At 40.6% G+C, this 22,097-nt stretch overlaps 1 long non-coding RNA gene across 4 annotated transcripts in view; it reads right to left on the reverse strand.

Annotated features, from left to right (window-relative positions):
* The window catches only part of LOC113745641 (uncharacterized), a 63,635-nt gene that overhangs the window by 34,939 nt on the left and 6,599 nt on the right, over positions 1-22,097 (reverse strand). The window contains exon 3 of one of the 4 annotated variants that reach the window (XR_003462288.1): positions 21,631-21,884. The exons of the other annotated variants lie outside the window; for them this stretch is intronic. This is a non-coding gene — a long non-coding RNA (uncharacterized LOC113745641). Of the gene's footprint in view, positions 1-21,630; positions 21,885-22,097 lie in introns of those variants that run through there. 4 annotated transcript variants of the gene reach the window in all.

Consider the following 22,097-nt stretch of genomic DNA (forward strand, 5'->3'; position numbering starts at 1 on the left):
CTCTCCTGTTTACTTTCTGGGACCAGTATCACTTACTGTATGTTTTTTAGTTTACCATCTTTTATAGTTTATTTACTTGAAGGCAAACATGAATTATGCTGGCGTAGGAAATAAATGGTCCTATAGTATTCATATATTTTCAAACTTGGAATTTATCGCTCAGAGAAGTTCCTGCATACAAAGCAAATTTGAGTCCAATGTTCAATCAGCGAACAAGACCTGTGTCTTCTGTAGCTTGGCACACACGAAGTTGCCCTGTGGAGTGTGTTATTGGAAAATAATATTTGGAATTATTTTCCTGATCACTGGTTTATCTCTTGGAATTCTTCCACCTCCAGTGGAAAGTTCTGCAATTTGAGCAAAACAAACAGAAATGCAGTCATCTACAGTGACTGGAATTTATTTTTACTGTTCCAAAAACTGACTTTCCATTTTTCATAATCAGTTCTAATAGATAACAATTAAACCTTAGAGTGCATGAAAAGGAAAAGAGTTTTCTGCTTTCAGATTCGGTATTCATGTTGTTCAGTGTTCACTTTTTAGTTTAGCTGCTTAGGGGAGAGAATATGCAGAGAACAAGGACACCAGAAATCGGTCAAAGGGCCAGAAAAAGATCAATCAGCTGATACTGTAGACAGCATATCTTCATATATATATATATATATATATATTTTTTTTTATTTATTTATTTATTATTTGTGTGTGTGTGGTGTGTGTGTGTGGTGTGTGTGTGTGTGTGGTGTGTTTACTTCAAATGAGCAGTCGACTGGGGGGTGGAGAGTGTATCTATGGCAACAGTCTGGTCCCCAGCTGTCACGGTGTAGAAGAAGATGGGTGCCATGAGCGAGGAGACCACTTAACCTCAGCTGCTCCTCAGCTTAAGGGAGTCAAGATGCTGCTGAAACCCTTACAGAACCTCACTTAATATGTAGACAATAACCCCCCCTCACCAGACAAAAGATGACTTCAAAAAAAAAAAAAGGAGCTTTGCAGAGACTCCTCTTCCTAGAAGTGGAGTTCACTATCAGAAGCTCCAACACAGCAGATGGAATGTTTAGGGGTACGAGAAGGGGGAAATTGGCAAAAGCTAATTAGATCTGGTTTAACTGGAGATTCGCTTTAATTGTTAACTGTTAACTTCTGATAGAGGGATGCCATTTTCGGCCAGATTTTTAACTCTGATGTAACCATCTGCTAGAGTTACATCAAACGACACAGACTGAATACAAAACAAACCAGGACAAATTTGCAAGCATTTCGATGTTATCCAGTGAAGTATTTTCATGCAGATGCAACTCAGTTCTTATATATTACTAATTTGCCACAGCAAATATGTTTTGAGTGATGATGTAATGCCACCTGAGTTACAGTTTGAAATGTTTTTAATGGGCAAATCTGTAGTAAACAACAACTTGTACAACATTTTCTACACATTTTAATTACACACAACACTTTATAGTTAAGATTAGGGAAACATCATGGTTAAATTTTGAAAAGGTCAAAAGAGACTTGAAGCACAGCGGCAGGAACTCTTTACTTTATTCATATTAAACCATGTTTTTTTTGGTGTCTAAACCGAACCACATGCAGGATTTAGCCAGCGTCAGAGTCTCACTCACAACAACTTGCTTATCGTATCGAGAATATTTGGTAAACAAATTTAGGACATTAATAGAATATCTAGAAGTCATGATGACGTGATAATGATGTCTGTCATCAGTAAACACATTGTCACAAATTGCACCACCACAAACACCAGTCTACTATACACTTAAAAAGGCACGTCATACATAACTATACATATTCGGAGCATGATTAGCTCTCAGAATAATAGCAAAATAAAAAATACAGAATATAGTTGTACAGATGTTATTGTAGTTAAATGCTTCTATGTTTTAATTTGAGCCATAAAGCCACTTTATGCAGTTTCTTTAGTAGTATATGCCAGAGACAGTGAATGCACTGGGTCATAATGTTTAAAGCTGCGACTAACAATTTTCTTCATTAGCGATTAATCTGCTGATTGTTCTTCTTCTTGATTCTCATTGAGTCTTTAAAATGTCAGAAACTAGTGATGATTAGTGATTCATACTTTCCTAATGCTCAAGGTGATGAATGAATTGAAAGAATGTCTCTGGACAGCGTTTGGGTTAGGATTAGTAGTATTAATGTATATTTGCTTGAAAGAAAAGTCTTAAAAGTTTTATTGATTTGCAAAATATCTGTTAACTAAGTGTCTATTGATCAAGTAAAAGATCAACTCATCGTTTGAGTTCTAATAATGTAATCAGTTGTTTCCTGTAGTCGTTATATTTGTGTGTCAGAAACTTAAAAAAGCAGATATTTCTTTCCACCAAGTTTTACTTCTTGAATTTAAATTAGTTTTAAACCTACAGGCTATTATGAATAAAAAAAACAGCAAAACTTGTCATAGCAATGAGAAAACTAGTGACGGACTAAATTAAAACTTATCTCCTTTACCTTTCTACCAACACTGAAGATCTTTTGAGCAACACTGTACTGTATCTCTAGTAATGACAAATTGTAAGACCGAAACATCCAGATCCCCCTTATCACACCTGCTGTTCCAAAAGTGAATAATTTGGGGTCCATCAGCTGACATGGTTGGACTGACAGACTTGGGGTAGGAGGGAGGGAGGTGGGTGATAGAGAGAAGCAGGGAGGGAGGGATGGAGGGGTGGGTGTGACAGGGTGTCGTCGCGACTGTGACACGTATTGCCGGTGACAGAGGTTACGGGGTCAGACAGGAAGGTCTGTTGTTATGAAGGGGAAGAGGGCTGCATTGTTCAGCCCTCGATGGCCTAATCAGCATTGTCGCTGCCCGACATAGACAGCACAAGCTCGTTCTGTGTTTTTTTTTTCCTTTATCTACCATTGTCTCTTTGTCTCTGTTCATGTCTGCATCTGCGATCACAGATCTCCCTCATTCCTAACCTCCCTTTCATCTTTCTTTCTTTTTACATCTCTTCTTTTTTTTCTCTCCCCACATCTTTCTAAGACAATTCCACTGGCATACACATATCTCCTTCTGGCTTTCTGTATGTGCATGCATTTGTGTGTGTGTGTGTGAGTGTGTGTGTCTTTGCCTCAGGCCATCCCATGGGAGGCTTCACAGGCTTTAGAGGCCAAATGAGGTGTAAGTCTATTAAAAAGCCAGAACCAATGTGCAGATTTCCCAGCATGGCACGTCATTCAGGTGCAGTTAATTTCCACTTGATCAACAGTAGATGTGTTGCAGAGGTGAGCACAGAGAGACTGACAGGTCAGCATCACACACATCTACCATCTTTCCTGCTTCTCTAAGCTGCCTTAGGTGAACCTTTAAGACCTTTCTATGCTTAAGCTGCAGCTATTACTTAGCTCAATGTTACACAAACATCCTACAACTGATCACGTGTAGAGGTCTGATGTAATTCCTAACACTGTCAAAGTTTCCACATAAATTCAGAGAATGACATATTGGTACTGCATCGCTCTGCAGTTCATTTGCAATGGAGATTCTGTTGATAACCATTCAATAGAAACGGGACAAAACAAGCATGTTTGTAGGCTACACATATCCTGTTGTTTGTGTATATGTGCCACAAAATCCCATGGAAGGACAGAGAGATTAAATAGGCCTGTTTATTCATATGAAGATGACAAATGTGGTGAGCTGGAGGAAAACCAAAAGCTCAGAGGACACACTATTTATTATAGGAGCGCCTGTGGGTCATCGTGTTTTTATCTAAATCAGGTCCCAGCCCATTTTCCAAACCACACCACCAGGCTAGACGCATGTGTTTCTGCTTAACCTACTTCGGGTGTTCAGGTAGTGTTTTGAATACATGTGACATTTGTTTGCACCCATAAAGGACATATAGGGAGCACAGATGGCTAATGAAATATGCTGATGACCCTCCAACCCCCTCTATACAAAAAAAAAAAAAAACAATGATAGAAATTGCACTATTTTAATTAGATATGAAGTATAATCAGCAAATGCTGCGAGTAGGTCTAAGCAGTGTGTGCACTGGGAGCAAAGTGACATCAGAGTAGCGTAACCAGAGTCTGTCAAGGCTAATTACAGGTGATTCTAGGTGTAGCTTGCACTGCTAAAAAATTTAATTTGCTATTGATTTGATACTTAAGTGGTCTACGTCCATTCTTATCATTATATCATGGAAGCAGGGCTGCCAATACACAAAGAACACAGACTCTTCTCAGGGTGACTCCAAAAGGCTTTGAGGGAGTTTTTATACACTCAGCACCAAATGACTCATGACTCATATATATATAGTCAACACATTGAGAAAACACATCCAGAAATATCAATATACCATATTGTGCAGGAGGCCGGAGAACTACAGGACTGGGACACATAGTGTTCATCCATAGACTTGTATGCAGATCCCAGCTTCATTTATTACTTGTACTTCTTGCAAATATGTCTATTCAGACTCAATATGCATTAAGTCATGGAGAAGGGAATTACCAATTCATAAGATTATTATCTATTTTATAGTCATGGATCTTTCAGTCTTATCACTTACATGTACATTTACACTCTTATCCTGGCTTTGATCTTTATCACAATGTTATGTTTACATGGACCTGGTAATTCATATATCTGTGTGCATGATCACAACAGTATCCATGTTTCTGATCGCCTGTGTGCAGGCGTGTCTGATTCCTCAAAATCTAAACCACAGGATGAACACAGTTACAATACAACGTATGCTCTGCGTTGCCAAAGTTAGACTTTCACTTTAGTTTCAGCGCACTGATCATCATTACATTGTGTATCATCAATTACTGTACAAACATGAAACCATGATCGAAAAAAAAACCTGAATAAGGTGTGCATATAAATGCACTCCCTGTCAACATGTGTACCAGGACATCAACTCATAATGCCAATTTTATGCTGCCATGACAACGTAAAATGTACACAGATTATTAGTCTGAATCATTTGATGCTACACTGACTTTAAATAAGACAAATGGTGTCTGTCATTCCCACTATGCACCCCAAATGTCTGTTCTCACACTAACTTTGAGCCCTGGGTACAATCTCCCACACAATGTGTAACGTTATATGGAAAGTCACGCCCCACCAACTATTTTACTGATTTCAATGAAACTGGATCATATTTTATGGAGAACTTTTTTGCTGCTTTTCCTCAGATGTGATTTAAAATTGTCTGATGGATAGCTTCACTTGTAGCTAAAGTAAGTTAACTGCTGTGTTAGTTAGCTCAGTCTGCGTTGCATGGATTAGGTGAACAGAGCTATTTACACCACTAGCAATGGAGCTTTGGACCGTTAAGATGAAGAGGATTTCAGACCCAATTCAAGGAGGGGGGGCGGGGGGGCGGTGGAAAATGCTGATGTGGAGCAGAGTCCGTGTCTTGTCAGAACCAGAGCTGGGCAAGTGGGAAATGTAACAGGAATGGGCTAAGATGTGTCACAGTAAGAAGCCACTGGACAAGAGTAAATCTGGGACTGACTCTTTTAGACGTGAGTGAGAGCTTCATAAATAAAAGACATAAAAGACAGACACAGAGCTGGCCTTCTTACTGTTGGACTAGAAAGTAACATTAGCCGGCTGCTATGTCTTGTGTTGTTGCATGTGCTTAATGTTTGGCTGCAAAGTTGTCGACTGTCTAGTTTTTGATCATAAGTAATCTAATCATTATAAATGCATGTGTACAGTGCTCTATGTTTCCATCAGTGGTGTATTAGTGAACTGGTAGTGCCAAATCACAAAAAAGATGATTCATACCGAAAGCTTCATTTCACACGGCACTAAAATAAGACTGCAAGATTGATTGAACTGTACAGTAATGATGAGTTACATGTTTCCTGAAATTCCTGCAAAGGTAAATTCATTTTTGAAAGCACAAGGTCGACACAAAAACAAACACCTGCCATCAAACTGAGAATTTCACTGTAGTCTGCGTCAGCCTGCTCATCTGTGTGCGCTGGCTGAGGGGGGCTGAGGTCAGTAGCCCAGCTCTGACCTCTCTGAGTCCATTTCTCTGACAGACATTTGTCACTCTGCTGAGGGCTGTGTGCCGTAATAGATTATTGACCACCTCAGCAGTCCCATCACTCCACACAGCTCAGATCCCCAGCACAGCCACCTTTACCGCCACACAGAAGAGAAGACAGAGCGCAGGAGTATGAGGAACATGTGTTATGATGAGTGAAAAGCTGATAGATTAAAAAAGCATGAATGTTATGTTATTATCTATGTGAACTACTGGGAATGTGGACTCGAAGTGAGCTGAGATCTCTGAACAGCTCAGAGTGATCAGTTTGACATTTAAAAATGAACTGCAACACATTATGCACAGAAATCTATTGACAACAGTGTCGAAACAAGCACGAGTGGAAATGGGCTAGAAAGCCAAACGCCTGTTCCTTTAAAAGAGGATGGGACACTGGTCTGTCTCTGATGAATTAGGGGGAAAGTAGGTCTTTCCTCCATATTGTGTGTTTTGTGTTTTGGCACATTCTGGGGTTCTTAATTGTATGATAATTCATCTCGGAGCACTAATTTACCCCCTGCCAGTTGCTTTAAATGTTGGACCATTTTGTGAACCAGCACTCAGAATTAGAAATGAGCCGATGGCTCAAAGAAGTGTGTCTTCCAGCTAAGGAGCATATTTGTACCCATATTCTTCAGCTTTTTTTTTTTTTTTTCCAACATTAGGGCTCTGAGCATATGAGTGCCCATATGTGGTATTTTCTGATAGAAAGAAATTGTTTTTAAATTTTTTTCTCTTCCCAAAAAGTTTGACAATAATCACATAACGGAGAGTAATGCGTACTGTATATGCCATGATATAATTATTCGGGATATTTCAAAACACTGGTATGCAAAAAGCAAAAACATCAGGAAACATTGTGCAGCAAATGAGCATTGCTCTTCGTTGAAATGTACCGCGCGTATAATGATTCAAACCCAGTGCAGTGTGATCGTTTTGATGTGGCATGTTGGGTCTGCAATATGTCCCTCTCCAGCAATTCATATAATAACTACCTGCTGTTCGGATTCTTGGGCCCTGTCTGTCATGCGATTGGGGGACATTTAGGCTTATTTCGCCATTGCTTATTTAGCCACGGGAGGCCTATTAATTTCAGCAGGCCCTGTCCTCTCCAGGGGCGATCGCTACCCACAGCACGCGCGTCCCATTGTTTAGATCCATTTACATCTGTGGTCAATGAATAATGACAGCTCCAACACAGCAAAACACATACTTGCACACAAATGCACAGGGACAAAAAAAAAGGCACAGGCTGAACACATATTTCCCAAATGTAGGGTTAACAAAAAGAGGAAAATAAAATATCTGGGATTGCCACACTTTATCTGTAGAGAATTATGATTAAAAGCTGCATAATGCCAAGTGGAGCTGAAACTTTCCTTTGTGATTCTCCGCCCTGTTAGAAATTCTGCTGGTACGGCTGTTATTTTGGCACCCTACCAACCGTATTTGACCCATTAAATTAGCCACATTGGTTGATATGGTGCCATGCTAATGTTGAGGGTTTCTCTCCATCGGGTGCACAGACTCCTGGCACCCGGTAATTCACTCTGGCTGTGCAAAAGAGGCTGTGCCACTGCTACCACACATCATAGAATATTAACCCTTTTCTGTTCCCTGGCAAATGCACCAGATGGCACAGCACAATAACAGCTGTCAATTTCAAGGCACTGCCTCTTTGGTGGATTTTTTCCCCCTTGCTCTTTGGGACGCTGGGAGGATTTTTTAAGACATAATAAGCGAACTGATGTGCTGTTTCAGATCGTAATGAATCAAATGTTACAGCGGAGCAAGAAGCGTGTTTCCTCCCTGGGAAACCAAAGAGGTGTTACTGAGCAAGTGCAACAGTCAGCTGCAACACACAAACACGTGCATAAACACACACACACACACACACACTGGAGGAATGGAGCTGTGGAAGGGATCTTGCACATTGAAATGTACAGCACCAGGTTGAGGTTTCCCCTCCTTCCACCCAAGCGATCGTGAGATGATGTCCCTGGTGCCCCCTCAGCTGCCACTCTGGTTAAATTAAAACTGAGGCCTCCAAATACATTCCTCATTGTAGGCCTAAAGCGCAGGAAAGTTGTATTTGGCCCAAGTGGCGGCTGGGGAATTGTCCCTCTAACCCAGTCCCATTCGCCTTATTTACATGATAAAAGCTGGAGTCAGGGAAGAGCCACAGGCCCCGGGCCTTTTTTTTTTTTTTTTCCATTTATTCATTTCTTTACCAACATCACTTCTCCTTCATCAGAGGCGAGTGACAAAATGATAGTAGAAATTTAGATTTGGTTTTACAGACTCCCTGTAAAACAGGACAGGGAATTGCCTCTGTGCCTGTCACGTGTCTCCACCTACATCTCGTCTTCCTGAATGGGAAGGCGAAGAGAGTGTTTTACATACCTCTCACTGCCCCCCATCATTTTCTGATTTTCCATTAGCAAAGCTTTTCCAGTCATGTTTTGAATGGCACAATTTCTCTAGCACTCTTATTCTCAAGAAGACTTGAAGATTACAAGAGTATGAGAAGAGTAATGTGGACTTTTTAAGTCGCCTTTTCAGTTCAATCAATGGACTTTTTTCAGCTGCAGTTATGAAAGGCAGACACAAACTGTATAACTGTCACAGAGGTCATCTATCCTTCTCATGCTGTGCTTTGTAACTCAATTTCCCACCTGGCTTGAGCTGAGGGCGACACACAGAAGTCAATTCCAATAGCGGCTCCCCAAAGTGCATGTCCAATCGAGAACTCTGCAGTTTAACCTGAACGGACTTCATCAATCGCAGAGTTGAGGTAAATCAATTTCAAATTGACCTAAGTCCCAGCGCTATCTCATGTGACACTGCATTGTCTATACGTGCTGGCTGTCCGCACCTGACTCTGCTAAACGAATCTGACTTAATGACATCACACTGGAGCGTATAACTACCGTGCTTGCCACCTATCCTCACTTTCATTTCTTCTCTGCGAGCCTTTTATGCCACAGGTTTCTGGGCCCGAGGCTAAGAGGAGAGAAGTGCAGTCAGCAGGAGGTAAAATCCATACACATCTCCTGAGATCTCATCACACTCATCAGTGTAAGAACTCATATAATCCTGCTAATGTCTGTGTGCCTGTCAATAGCAGCTCTCACTGAGACAAAAGTGTCCTAATTAGAAAATGAAAGCGCAAACACACTTTATCTGTGTGTGTGTGTGTGTGATGGAGGTAGAGTCAGAGAGAAAAAGAGATGATGAAAAGCTAGTTAGGTGAAAAAGAACACTGGAACACACACACATCATTGAATTTGCATGAGTCGATCGTCTATTTGTAATTTTCATAATTAGCAGTATACCTTTCACATCTACAAACGCCCTCTTCATATCCCCCCTGCCATTTCCCCCGAATGGTATCCTCCCCCTTAAAGATTAATTGAAGCTGGGATAAAACAAAATGGTTCCCAGGGGGTGGCCTACTGTTTGTTATTCATGTGGGTCTGAAAACAGCAACAGTAAATCCTCTAAGTTGTTGTTAAGCTGGGGATATTACCATATGTGTGCCATTTCCATAGACTGACAGCTCCCTCTGGATCAACTGGGGACTATTGATCTTGCAGCACTCCATTTCAAGTTAATTGTGCTTGAAATGAGGTCCATACTCCCAGGCATACCTTTGTTTGAAAGGTGGATATTCATTTTTTATTTGGCAGGATGTTGATATCAAAGACACAGGATATATTCTATATTTAGTTTATATTTATCCTGCACAAGCAGTTTCTCTTGCAGTGATTGGTCAAACAGTCAAACACTGATAATAGGCCGAAGAACGTTAGTGCTTGGTTTTTAGTCATGTGTTTTTCTCAGTTGTGATTGGACAAAAATAATGCTCCTCCTGCAAGGATGAAGTAGGCAATAGGAAGAGGCGAACATCGTTTTCATCATGCAGTAGAAAATATCAGCGTCAAAGGCTCTTTTTGTGCAACAGAGAGGGAGTTTAAGTGAAAGTTATGATTTCTTATTGACTTCGTAGATCTTTTATGTTTTGAGACAGAAACATGCATGTATGCATTTATTTTGAAACATACCCTTATTTCTGGTTAATGTGACCATAAATTGCATGCTTACAATTGCCTCATTAACATATTAGCATAACATATCATGTATAGATTTATTTAATTATGTTGATTTATAAGAAAAAGTGTGATGTAGATAGTTTTTTTTTCATAACACTATTGCTGTTTTAATTAAGTACCAGACCCAGAAGAAATTAATTGTATCCACGATGTCTCAAGCAAAGAAAGCAGATTTTCTCACCAACTGGCCAATGCATAAGCAAACAAACACTTCATCTACTTCATCAGTACTTCATCTACTCATTTGCTGTGATTATTCAAAGACAAAGCCTAAACAGCGAACCTTGAAAGCTACTTATGCAAGAGTTCCTAGGATTTTGTTTATTATTCCTAATCAGAGATAAATTGTCGGGCCTGCAAACTTGTTCCAGACTCACAGGAAGGTGAACTTTGCTGCTGGAAAACACTGAACGTTTCACGGCTTTGTGGCTACTGTACGTACAGTATAATCCCTGTCATGATTAAGTGCAAATCGGATTAGCATATGTGACATATGTGTGTTTTTACAGCTACTTTTGACAGCCCGACAGTACCAGAGTGTGAGAGGTGAGACTTCCCAGGAATGAAGCAAAGTACAACCTCATTAAGACAAAACGTTGAGGTAAGCTGGGTTACAGCCCAGACATTGCCATTCTCACTGATTAAACCTCTCAGTCTCAACTTCATCATAATCCTGGCTGGAACTCATGATGGTGGTTCTTTAGGAGAAGGGGGGGGGGCATCCAAAAAAAAAAAAAAAAAGTGTCAGTCCCAATCTGAAGACCATCTTGGAATATTCCCATTGCTTGTTCCTCCGAGGCAAACAGCACTTTGCTGGGATGAGAAAGGATGTAAATTCCATCTTCCCCAGTAATCACTCCCATACCAGTCTGATGTTGCTAGAAACGTATGTTTGTAATATCAGAGCACAACAAATAAAAGGTGTGTAATGGAGGACATTAGAGGGGCCAGTGCATGGAGGCAGAATTTAATTTGCATGGCAGTTTACCCTTTTAGTCCCACTGGTGGGCCCACAGCCTCTGGGGCAAAGTCACCCTCTTTTTTCCTTTTCCTCCATCTCTTTCATTCCTTTATTAATAGGATCTAGTCTCTTCAAATCCATTAAATCAATTGAACAGGCCCATATATAATCTGATCTCAAATCCAGCATGAAAATGCTTAACCAGTGGCCCTGGCTCCACTTCCACTGGTTTTCCTCTTCAAGCTACTGGAAGGTCCTGTGACGGAGGAAGGAGATGAGCAGGCAGCACAGAGTGAGGATATACAAATCTCCATCCACTGAGAAGATGCAAGAAAAAAAACTGTCTGCCCAAGAAAAACAAGGATATTAGTCAGTTCAGCAAATGCTCAAAAACAATATCTGCTCACGCTCAAGTGGCAAAGCTCTCAAGGGGCTGTAGGCATTATGACTGGAGGATGAAAGGAGGAAATAGTGTAACATGGTTCTAGAGCCACTGAGGGAGAAGGTCAGGGTTGACAAATGGGCCAACAAAACATCAGACTTTAAACTGCTTGCGTTCCATAGTCTATGATGAAAAACGTCCCTTAATGTGAACAAAGTGGTAAGTATAAGCAAAAACCATGATATTTCCACAACCCACACCAAGTCGCTTCTGTACCTATAACCAATCAAACTATGTAAGACCAAAAAATGATTTGCAGTGGTGATTTATCCTGCTGATGCGCATGTAAGATCAGAAAAGGCTTCTCTGCTTTCTATGTGTCGTTCTGCAGATATAAACAATGCATTTTACCATTTAATTTGAAGCTTGGGAAACAGAGTCATTAAAGCAGGAAGTTTGCTCGAGTATTGTGGAATTAAATCTTACTGAATCATGTTTTGTTTTTGTTTTTTTCTGCCAACCACTGCAGGATCAGTAAAATGTACTGCATGTACATTTACAAAAGGGCAAAGAATCCCTGAGTGTTGTGTACAAAATAAATACATGTTACATCTTCCGGCCTACCTATTTCCAAATCCCAGTGGAAAAGAGGGAGATTGAAAGAGAAAGAGAGAGAGAGAGAGACAGCACGGCTGGAGTCTTTTTGGTCTCTGCCCTCTGCGCACTGGCCTGACTGGGGCCAAGTTTCGCCTCAGTGCCCCGGCGAGCCTCAGCTTTACACAGGCAGACAAATACACACACACACTCACAGCTGGGGTTACCAGTTATTAGACAGCAAGAGGAGAGAGCCAAGTACACACTTTCACAAAATCATGCATTCATAAATACATTTACACACCCTGAACTCTTCCCTCTACAACACATAACTGAGTGACATGGACGCGAGCGGCTTGACAGCTTGAAATGCTGCATAAAAGGTGCAGCGATTACAAATACAGAGGGCTCGTAATGAAGTGCAAGGGCTTTCTGTGTCAGGATGTTGCTGAATATATGTATTTTAGGAAAACAATTTGATTTTCAAAACCTCATCTTTGATAATAAAACTTGAAACATCAAATCTAAAATCATTTTGTCATTATTTATCCGAGCCGTCTCATTTGAAATCATCATCTGCCAGCGTCTTCTGTATTGACTTTGAAAGTTTGCCAGAGGTCTGCCAAATGCATTATATCTTCTACAGTAGGTGCATTATGAATGTTGTGATGCCAACCTTGAATTACATCTGTGCACCCCCACCCCCTCACAGAAACACACACACCTCACACACACCCCCCAACCCAATCCACGTCTTATTAACATAGAAGGCAACAGCAGCAGCAACAATGTTTTGCTAACAGTTCATGCATTACTACTCAGGGGAGGGTTAGCACCATGCATCCCTGCATCTCAAACACACACCCATGTTCCCCAGTGTGATTCAGTGTGAAAAAAAAAAAAACACAACACTGCTGATCAGAGCTGCTCAGCCCGCCTGCTCTGTACTCGGGGCCCCTGACAGAAGCAGTGATGTTTGAGATGCAGGGAGCCCTGAGTTTGTCCATCACTGATTAGTAAAAACTCCAACTCTTCCCGCCCAGCTACAGAAGATATGTGCATCTGTGGCTCTTGACATAAGCTTATTTTTACAATAAGACATAAGTGGACACACACAACGGCACATGTAAACAAAGACTCGCAAACACATGTGCGTGAGAAGCGTGCACACATAGACAATTGCTCTGCAGCGTGCAGGAGCTGTTGTTTAATTTGTAAAACACTGCTCGGCAAAGCTGGAGCAAAGCAGGCAATTAGAGGCTCTTCTTCCTGAGCACTTGACTGTATTCCTTTAACCTTTACACAATGATTTATGTCAAAGGATTTGTCACCTTCGCAGTGGGGCCATCACACACAGCTTTTCAAAAACACACAATAGGGGGAAAAGGAGGGGAAAAAACTAAGTTCTAAAATCCTCACAGGAGGATTTTGGAACTTATATAACTCCCAATTATCAAAACTTCTTGCAGCCTTTGCAGGCCTCTCCTCTGTTTGTAAGACTCACAAAATATCTACAGTGCCACTGAAGAGTGTATAATGCCTGTGTGCCCACATGACTGGCGAAAACACTCCTGCTCTTTCTGCCCCGCTGAGTCCTGCTGCATAATGGGGGTCTTGAAGGCTCTGGGCTCAGAGCAGGCCTGCCTAACAAAGCCTTGGTGGCTTGCAGCAGACAGGAGAGTGTGTTTGCGAGCCGGTTGCCAAAAACTAATTTTCAGGAGGTTTTCTGTGGGATGCAGTGGCAGCAGCATGACAGTGTGAGGTTTAGATATCTTGGTGAGCGGGGAGGGCTGGGGTTGAGATATGTAGGTCTTTTGTGAAGGTCCAGAGAGTTGGTTCAAGAAGAGGAAGTTCACAAATTGGTAGTTGAGAATAAATTTCAAAAGTTTAGTTAGGTTTGACAATTTTTTTTTCTCTCTTCTACTTTTTTGTTTGTTTCATTGTAATATGCACATTCCCACTACTTCATTGGGGAGTTTTTGGAATTATTTTCAGATTAACTGCACTGAGGAATCCACTTTCACCAGTCCACCAGCTAGTCTTGTATTTATTTCACTTCTCTATATCCATCCCTCATGAGTATTTTTATCCTCTATCCCCTCACCATTCACTTTTTGCTCCACAGTAATGTACCTGTTTACCTGTTGGGTGGTCTTGAGCTGGGCTAAACTAAAGCCCCAGTCCCTGCAATGTAAGTGTAGAGTAGCTGCTAATCCGATTTCAGGAAACAGCCAAGCCCCCACCTCCCTACCCACCAAACCCCCACCACCCTTGCCTTTCACCATTCCAGCCTACCCCTTCTCCTCAGAGAAGGAAATAATAGAAAAATGACGGAGTTGGAGGGAGGAATATTTAAAGTAGGAATTTAGCTTTTGGAGTATTTTTCAGCAGGTACTTGGGACTACATAACCACAGCTCGTATATGTATCTGGCCCTTTAATAAGGTGTGACACTGAGGACATATTACCTGCTTACTGACTGGACTCTCCTCTGAGTCCACTCTGCCCTCTCTGGGACGTTACCGAGGCCAAACATAAAGAAGTGTTTCATGGTGCTGGGGCTTATCTGGCTTCTGAAAGTATGTGAGACATGCCAGGAAACAAAGGAGTGTCTCTGCGCCCACTAACAGGGTTAGCATATCCCTTTCACAGGCCACACATCTCTCTGGCCTTACTTATTTGACAGGCTCATGGTGGTTTTTAGTGGGGAAGGTCTGCACCTGGGAAGAGACTGACCAGTACGGTGCACAGACCGACGCTGGCTGAGGAAGTGGCAGAAAACAGTATCAGTCGCCAACATACTGGTAGTCTTGTGGATGTCATGTTTGTGGTGTAAACCTATTTATTTCAAACTGCAGACATGGTTAATACTTTCTAACCCAATGAGCTTTAAGAGGTATTTCAATATTAAATATACACAGCCATGGTATTAAGCCTTAAAATCAGAAACTGAATTCCAAGACCACGTCTAAATTAAAATTGTAATTAATAACATACATACATATATATACATACATACATACCTCATGCCTATATATCTCTTATATATATATATATATATATATCCCATTTGTTTGAATGGCTTCCTTATTTATCAAAGGACAGCAGTGAAAACTCAACTCTTAAATTAACAATACAGTAAAGACCTTTATCTTCAGTGAATTTATAAACATATTTTCAGTAAAATATAAAAGTAAAATACACATTATGAAAACTGGCCATTTATGGGTTGTTAAATTAACAATGCAAGAAGCATTTTAAGGTGTAAACTTATTTTCTGAGCCTAAATTATGTTTTGCAGATGAAAAAAACTAATTCTAGTAACTAGTAATAAACACAGAGGATAAATTTGTAAGTGAAATGCAATGGAGGCAAGAAAAGACACATACTAATAAAGTACTCAGTACCGCAAAATTTCACACAGAACTTGAATAAACGTATGAACTTTTTTTACGTTCTACTGCTACCCAATGAATAGAGATTACAAGATGAATGTGCAAATTATTCCAATTGCATGACCCATATATACTGTACAGCTTTGCTGTGAGGGAAGAAGTGGGCCAGAGTGAGAGTATATGTGGAGGCTGGAGTCAAACTCTGCTCACCCTGAGGAAAGCATGGCCTCAACTGGCCAAACATGAGCAGTACAACCGACAGCACCTCTCAGCCTCTGTTTGTACAGACACAAACAGAATGAAACCTTGCAAATTATACAAAAATACATATATATATTTTTTATCCATTTATTACTCAAAAATATTACTTTGAAGCAATGCAAGACAGGATATATATATATATATATATATATATATAGCGTGGCAGACATGTAATGTGAAGGTGTGTAAAGGTGGAGAAGGCAATGTCATACTACTATATAGTATATAGTATATATAGTATATTTGACATCCCACAACACACACACATGCACACACTCACACGGTGGTGTTAGGACAGCATTGTGTGTGACATGAGGGGGATCAGTGTCACTGTGTCACAGCTGATCCCTGGTGTACTGTCAGACAGCAGAGACCCTCAGGGCCCTCCTTTACTGCTGAGAATACAACAGTCCATACGGCATCTGTCGCACCCACTGAAACACAATCATGTGTGTGTGTGTGGGTGTGTGTGTGTGTGTATTTTACATGCATGCCTCTGTGGGCACGTTTCTGTGTGTGTGTTAGGGTTGTTGTGCATTTTTGATTCTGACAACTGAATCATCTTGTTGCAGTGCTGAATTTCACTAAAATGTTTTCCCATACCCTCATCCGACCTCCTACACCCACCCAGCACATTTATTTTTTCTTGCTCATCCTCACCTGCCAGCCACCTGCCATTGTAGCCACCTATGTGATTAGCCCCATTCTCTGGAGTTCCTCATGTGTTTATTTGTCCCGTCTTTAACGACAAGTCAGTCTGGTTGCAGTCACTGATGACCTTGGTCTAGTACTCCTGCCACAGTAGGATTGCTCCATAAACGGTGAGTAAAGAATAAGTGTCTGGGGGTTAAAAGCCTCCACTGTCACAAACAAAGGTAAGTAACAGTGACTAGGTTGTGATTGTGGTCGGGCTTCTGTTCCTTCTGGTGAGACTGTTTCCTCAGGTTCCTTTTAGGGAGAGTGAGGTTTTATTGTCTGCTTCAGAGAGTTAAGGCACTGCTCTAAAATCAATAATTTGCTTTCTCTGTAAAGTCTAGAGCGAGATTAGAGGTAAGGGAAAAAGAGTTTGTTTAGTTCTCGGTTTGTTTTTGCACTAATTGTTTGAGAAAATCTTTTTTGTGTGTGTTCTTTCAAAACGTTTGTGTCTCATATGAATTTTTTAGTCATGCTTGTGGTGTTGTCTACGGACAGCGACATCTAGACGGAAATATCTCAACAACTATTTGATGGACCGTCTTGAAATTTTGTACAGACAGTCATGGTCCACAGGGGATGAATTATACTCATATACTCATCATACTTTTTCTCTAGAACCACTAGAAGGTTGATGGTTTTAGTGAGATACCGTGACAACTAGTGGATGGATTGCCATGTAATTTGGTACATGATTTGTAACTTGGATGAATTGTAACTTGGTTGATTCCTTAACTTTTAATGCAGCAGCATGAGCACATCCAAAACAAGACTTTATGACTACTGAAAAACATTCCCGTCAGCATTAGTTAGAGTTCTAAATTTGCAGTGTTAGCGTGATAACGCGCTAAATTTAGATGGATGCTCATAATGACTTTAAGTCAGAGCACCACTGTGTTTGTACAGTTTCACAAAGCTGCAGTCTTATTCTTGTTTCATGTTACTTCAGTACTTGACTTTTCCAAAAAAAAAAAAAATTGAAGGGCACTATAATAAGAGTTTGGCATATGAGTAAAAGGGCATATGGTAATAAACGAAAATATACTGCAAATGAATACTGTGTGGTTCATTTATTAAATCGGCAGCATTTTTTAAAGCCTTCAAACTCAATAAACAATGACCAGAAAAGGACACTTGTTCAACCACTGCGTCTTCATCAGGGCGACTAAGAAAAAGTGCTGATCTAACACTTCTATAGTTGCTGTGAAGAGAAGCCTCTTGAGAAGGCACCAAGGAGCTCGGTCCACTCCCTGGGTAGACACAGACAGAATGCTCCAGATTAACTGGTTTTCTTAATGTCTCCTCTCTGGCGAAGTTTCTTTCAGGGAGCTGAGAGGCAAACAGGCCCCCAGTGAAAGACTTACTCCCCATTAGTGGAGGTAAATGGCTCTTCTGTGAGCAACCGCTTAAAACAGGGTGGGATAAAGGGCCTCTCCACACACTTCTTCAGCCAGATTAGAGAGGTGACTCTTGTCTCGAGGATGTAAATGTTTATACGCACACTGGGGATCACTCTACCGTAGGAACCTAAGCAGTGTCACCATTACGTTTATCATCAGGAATTCACGAGGCTCTGGTTTGTGAGCAATGAAACAGCTCATGATGATGCATATTGTTGTACATTATCATCCAGCTTGAAGTTTCTTTGTTGGAGCTTAAGGTACATCATAAAATGTTATTATAATCATGCTTTAGTATTAAATATTGGAGCTGGTATATAATAGTGGGAAAATGTTGCATGCAACTGTTTGAACTGTTATTCCAAAATCATTCTTGGTAAACACAGGAATGTGAGAATTAGACAAGGCTGGAAACAATGAATAAAATTTAAAAATAAAGGCTTGTGAGTAAAGTTAGGAAACTATACTTTTATATATACTTATACTATACAATTTATAAATTTACTTTTTATTCATGTAGTGTGTGTTACAAGTTTAGAAACGCATTTTAGCACAAGTTGCCAAACTGTTACAATACTTTTTTTTTTTTTGCCTCCCAGTTTTTCCAACTCTAACTCTTCCTTACTTCTTGAGAAAAAAAAACTGCACCTAATCACAGGCTCATTGCTTCCTTGCCAGCTACCAGCCCCTGATTGCATTTCAGCCGAGAAGTAAATACTACATGCTCAGTTACCAGGTGAAATCAAGCAGGCAGATGTGTCTGCAGCCTCAGTAGACACTCGCTGGACCCTGCTTCTGTCTACCTGTGCCACAGAGTTTCTAGCCAAGTCAGCTGATCCATGTTGCTGAGTAGGTATATGTGTGTGAGAGAGAGAGAGACAGACAGAGAGAGAGAGAGAGAAAACTATAGAGATGGTAGAAATAATTTAGCTGACTTTTTAAGAAATAAACAAAGTACAGGAGGAATGCATTTGTACGATTTGTGAGGTTAAATTATATGTGACTAAATTCACTTCCTTTTAATCAATAAAACAAAACTCAAAGTAATAGTGATACTTCTACCCACACTCTGCAGAATCCTCCAGGTCTGTTTGTTATGAAGAGTGTACAAAGGAAGAGAGCAGCAGAGGTATCTTTGCCAGAGAAGGGGTGAGAATACAATAGTCCTCCTTCCAAGGGTCTGTAACCATAGACTCTAATAAAGTCACTGCCTGCAAATAAAGAGCCACTGCACAGCTCACGTTACAACAACAAGGACCGCATTATATGACTCAGCTCTGTTTTGAAGTACACCACCAAACGTTAGAGAGCAACAAACAGAGCACAATGCACATGATCTAATATTGATGATCATTTATTATTCTCATTTGTAGAAAGGCTGATAATGAATTTATATTATTGATGCTACTATCTAGTGTTGGATACTTTCGTGTAACATTGTGTGAGTCTTCTCTTCTACCTTAGGAGCTTTGTTATTCATCATGCTAAGAAAGTGACCGGGTGAACCTTTTCACCCACATGCTGTCAGATCTGAATCAAGTAGAATAATCTGTCCGAGAAAAACACTCACTGCTATATTTTTAACCTTTATTCATAGATTTGAATGTAAAAATAAAACTACAAACTTACAATTCTAATGATTATTGATATTTACATTTTTTTGCATTTAATATTTTTTAAAGAAGTAAAAGATTAGACTGTAGGAACCTAATTCAACCACTGAAACCATTCAACCTCTTTTGCAACAGCCTGTCAGGGCATTGTTAAGATATGGATGAATATACTACCAGTGCTGAATGGCATAGCCCTGAGTGTTGAAGTTAATAACACTTACAGAAAGATGACAATTGAAAAACGTGTTAATCTACAGCATAATTAAACATTAAATTATTAAAACAATCTGGTATTTCTTTTATTTATCTATTGTAGCATCATTAGTATCATATTGTAGCAAATATAACTGTAAAATAAAGTACTAATGCAAAGAGACTTGTTTGAGGTAAAACACTAAAATATAACAATGGTGAGATTGACTGGATTCAACATTCCCTCATAAACACTTGTGTGTCAATGGTCGCATCCAGACAAAGTTTCAGGGAGCCTCTCTTTGCAAATTTCAGGCCTCCCCGTTGCTAAAGGTTGTGACCCCACTTTTTATTTTTCCCGGGGCTGTTGGGTTAATGAAGTAACAACAAACTGGGCCTGCGGCTAATTTGGAGTGGCACTTCCTGGCCCCTCCTGTCTCCGCGAAGACGTATTTCATTTTCTCTTATCTCTGCCTCAGTCATGTGGCTTTCCGCATGGACGCCCATGTCTCTCCCAGTTGCACGACTAATGGAAACTTCGTTAATGTCATTAATCTGCAGACCAGGACATGAACCAAACACATTTAACCTTTCTGGGCAAGCCTCTGCCACTGAAGCTGTAGCAACTGTCCACACGCTCTGTACTTGTGGCTCGGTGTGACGTGTAACAATATGAGATTCTCTTGTCGACATCAATCTAAGCCACTATGAGGAACTAACATGCGACTAAGATCCAACATAGCAAATTTGATACAAAATAAACTTTCCAAAATGTTTTGAATTGGTTCGCTGATGAAGTTTTATCAGGAAAAATAATTTACGATGCTTTCTGAGAAAATTCCTTCATGTCTCAGTTTACATTGAATATCCATCCCTCCTAATCAGCCACACTAGAGTGAACAGGTGTTTATAGATGACAGCACTCTCACTTCCACCATGCACATTTAAACAATGGTAATGTCAAAAGACTGCTTACTGACTAATCAGGTGGCTGTGATTCATGCCTTATTCAAAGCCCTTATTCACACATTCCACCAGCTCCATGAATGGACACTGTCAGCCCCACATGTCATATACTTTCATTCATAAAGAAGAAAACAGGAGAGGGGGAGCGAGGCCTGAAAAAAAAGAAGGAATCTCTCTGGTAGGATGGGTAACCCAGGGGACATTTTCTTTTGTGTGGTGCTCAGCTTATGGGGCCAAATGCCAGCAGGCTTACCTCCACACTGTCTGTCTCTGTGTGTCCCCCTTTCCTTTGCACACAGTAATTAGGAGGATCTTAATGGAGAGGGGGTTTATTAGTGTCTGAGGAAGGCTTTAAAAGTCACTTTAATTAAGGGGGATTCGGCAGACAGCTTGTGTGGCGATGTCACCCGTTTTATAAAATCCTTGTTTGGGCACAACAGGAAAATAGAAGTGGGTCTTTAAAAGGAAAAGGAAAAAATGCTTTCCAGAGGAAGGCCGTCTAGACCTGCGGTCAGACACAGAATAGATACTCTGACCCTGGCTAAGCATTAAGATGACAGTCATTATCTGCCCAGAAATTCCACATGTGTTCATGCGGGGAGCAACACTCCCCTCCTCCTCCAGAAAAAAATCAGCCAAACAAACCGCCCACCCCTCTGCGTCTGTTTCATTCAAAAGATAACCTCACTGCTAAAATTTTAGGGGGGATTAATTTATTCTCAGCATATCCTATGGCCATTCATGCAGGATATAAAATCCTAGATTATTTCCTGCTTGGTTAACCCGCATCCGGCCAGTCCCTCTCACAAAGCCATTCTAATGTTGCCATTAGTTATGCTCCTCTGGTGGCCAAAAGATTGATCCCAGAGACTTGGAATCCAATAAATGTGTACATGAATGGCAGAGGGAGATAACACATTTCCCACAGATAGTGCAAGCGGGCCGATCAGTGCTGAAACATGATTGGAAAAAGATGATTAATGATATAATGTTTGAAAACAACTTTAAATTTTAGAATTAAATTCTTCAAAAGGCATTTTTATTAGATCTTATTTGATGAGAGAAAAAAGAAAAAAAATGAGGGGAAACTTCTCAGTCAAAACAAATATATATAATAAAGGAAACTACCCTCCCATAAAAGCTAGTGTTGTCACAAACATCATGGGGCTATATAAGAGTCTTCAACAATAACTGCAGCTGCTGGGAGCCTACAGAGGGGATCTGATAATGGGCCCGAGGGGAAACGACAACGCGCTCAGGGACCTGGGATTGTCAGGAAGACAGATAAGAAGACACAGGAACAGGTTATCAGCTAGTTTATGAGGTGTCACTCTGCTCAAACACTCACCTGTTCTGCAGGAAAATCATAGAATCACAAACAGGCGTCCCATTAATTCATGCAGGGATCTCGCTGTTGTAGATCTCATGAATGTAGATGTCTTTTACACCTTTTAAAACCAGGTCTGTTACACAGTG

The sequence above is a fragment of the Larimichthys crocea genome, chromosome III, assembly GCF_000972845.2.
Source record: "Larimichthys crocea isolate SSNF chromosome III, L_crocea_2.0, whole genome shotgun sequence".
Lineage (NCBI taxonomy): Eukaryota > Metazoa > Chordata > Actinopteri > Sciaenidae > Larimichthys > Larimichthys crocea.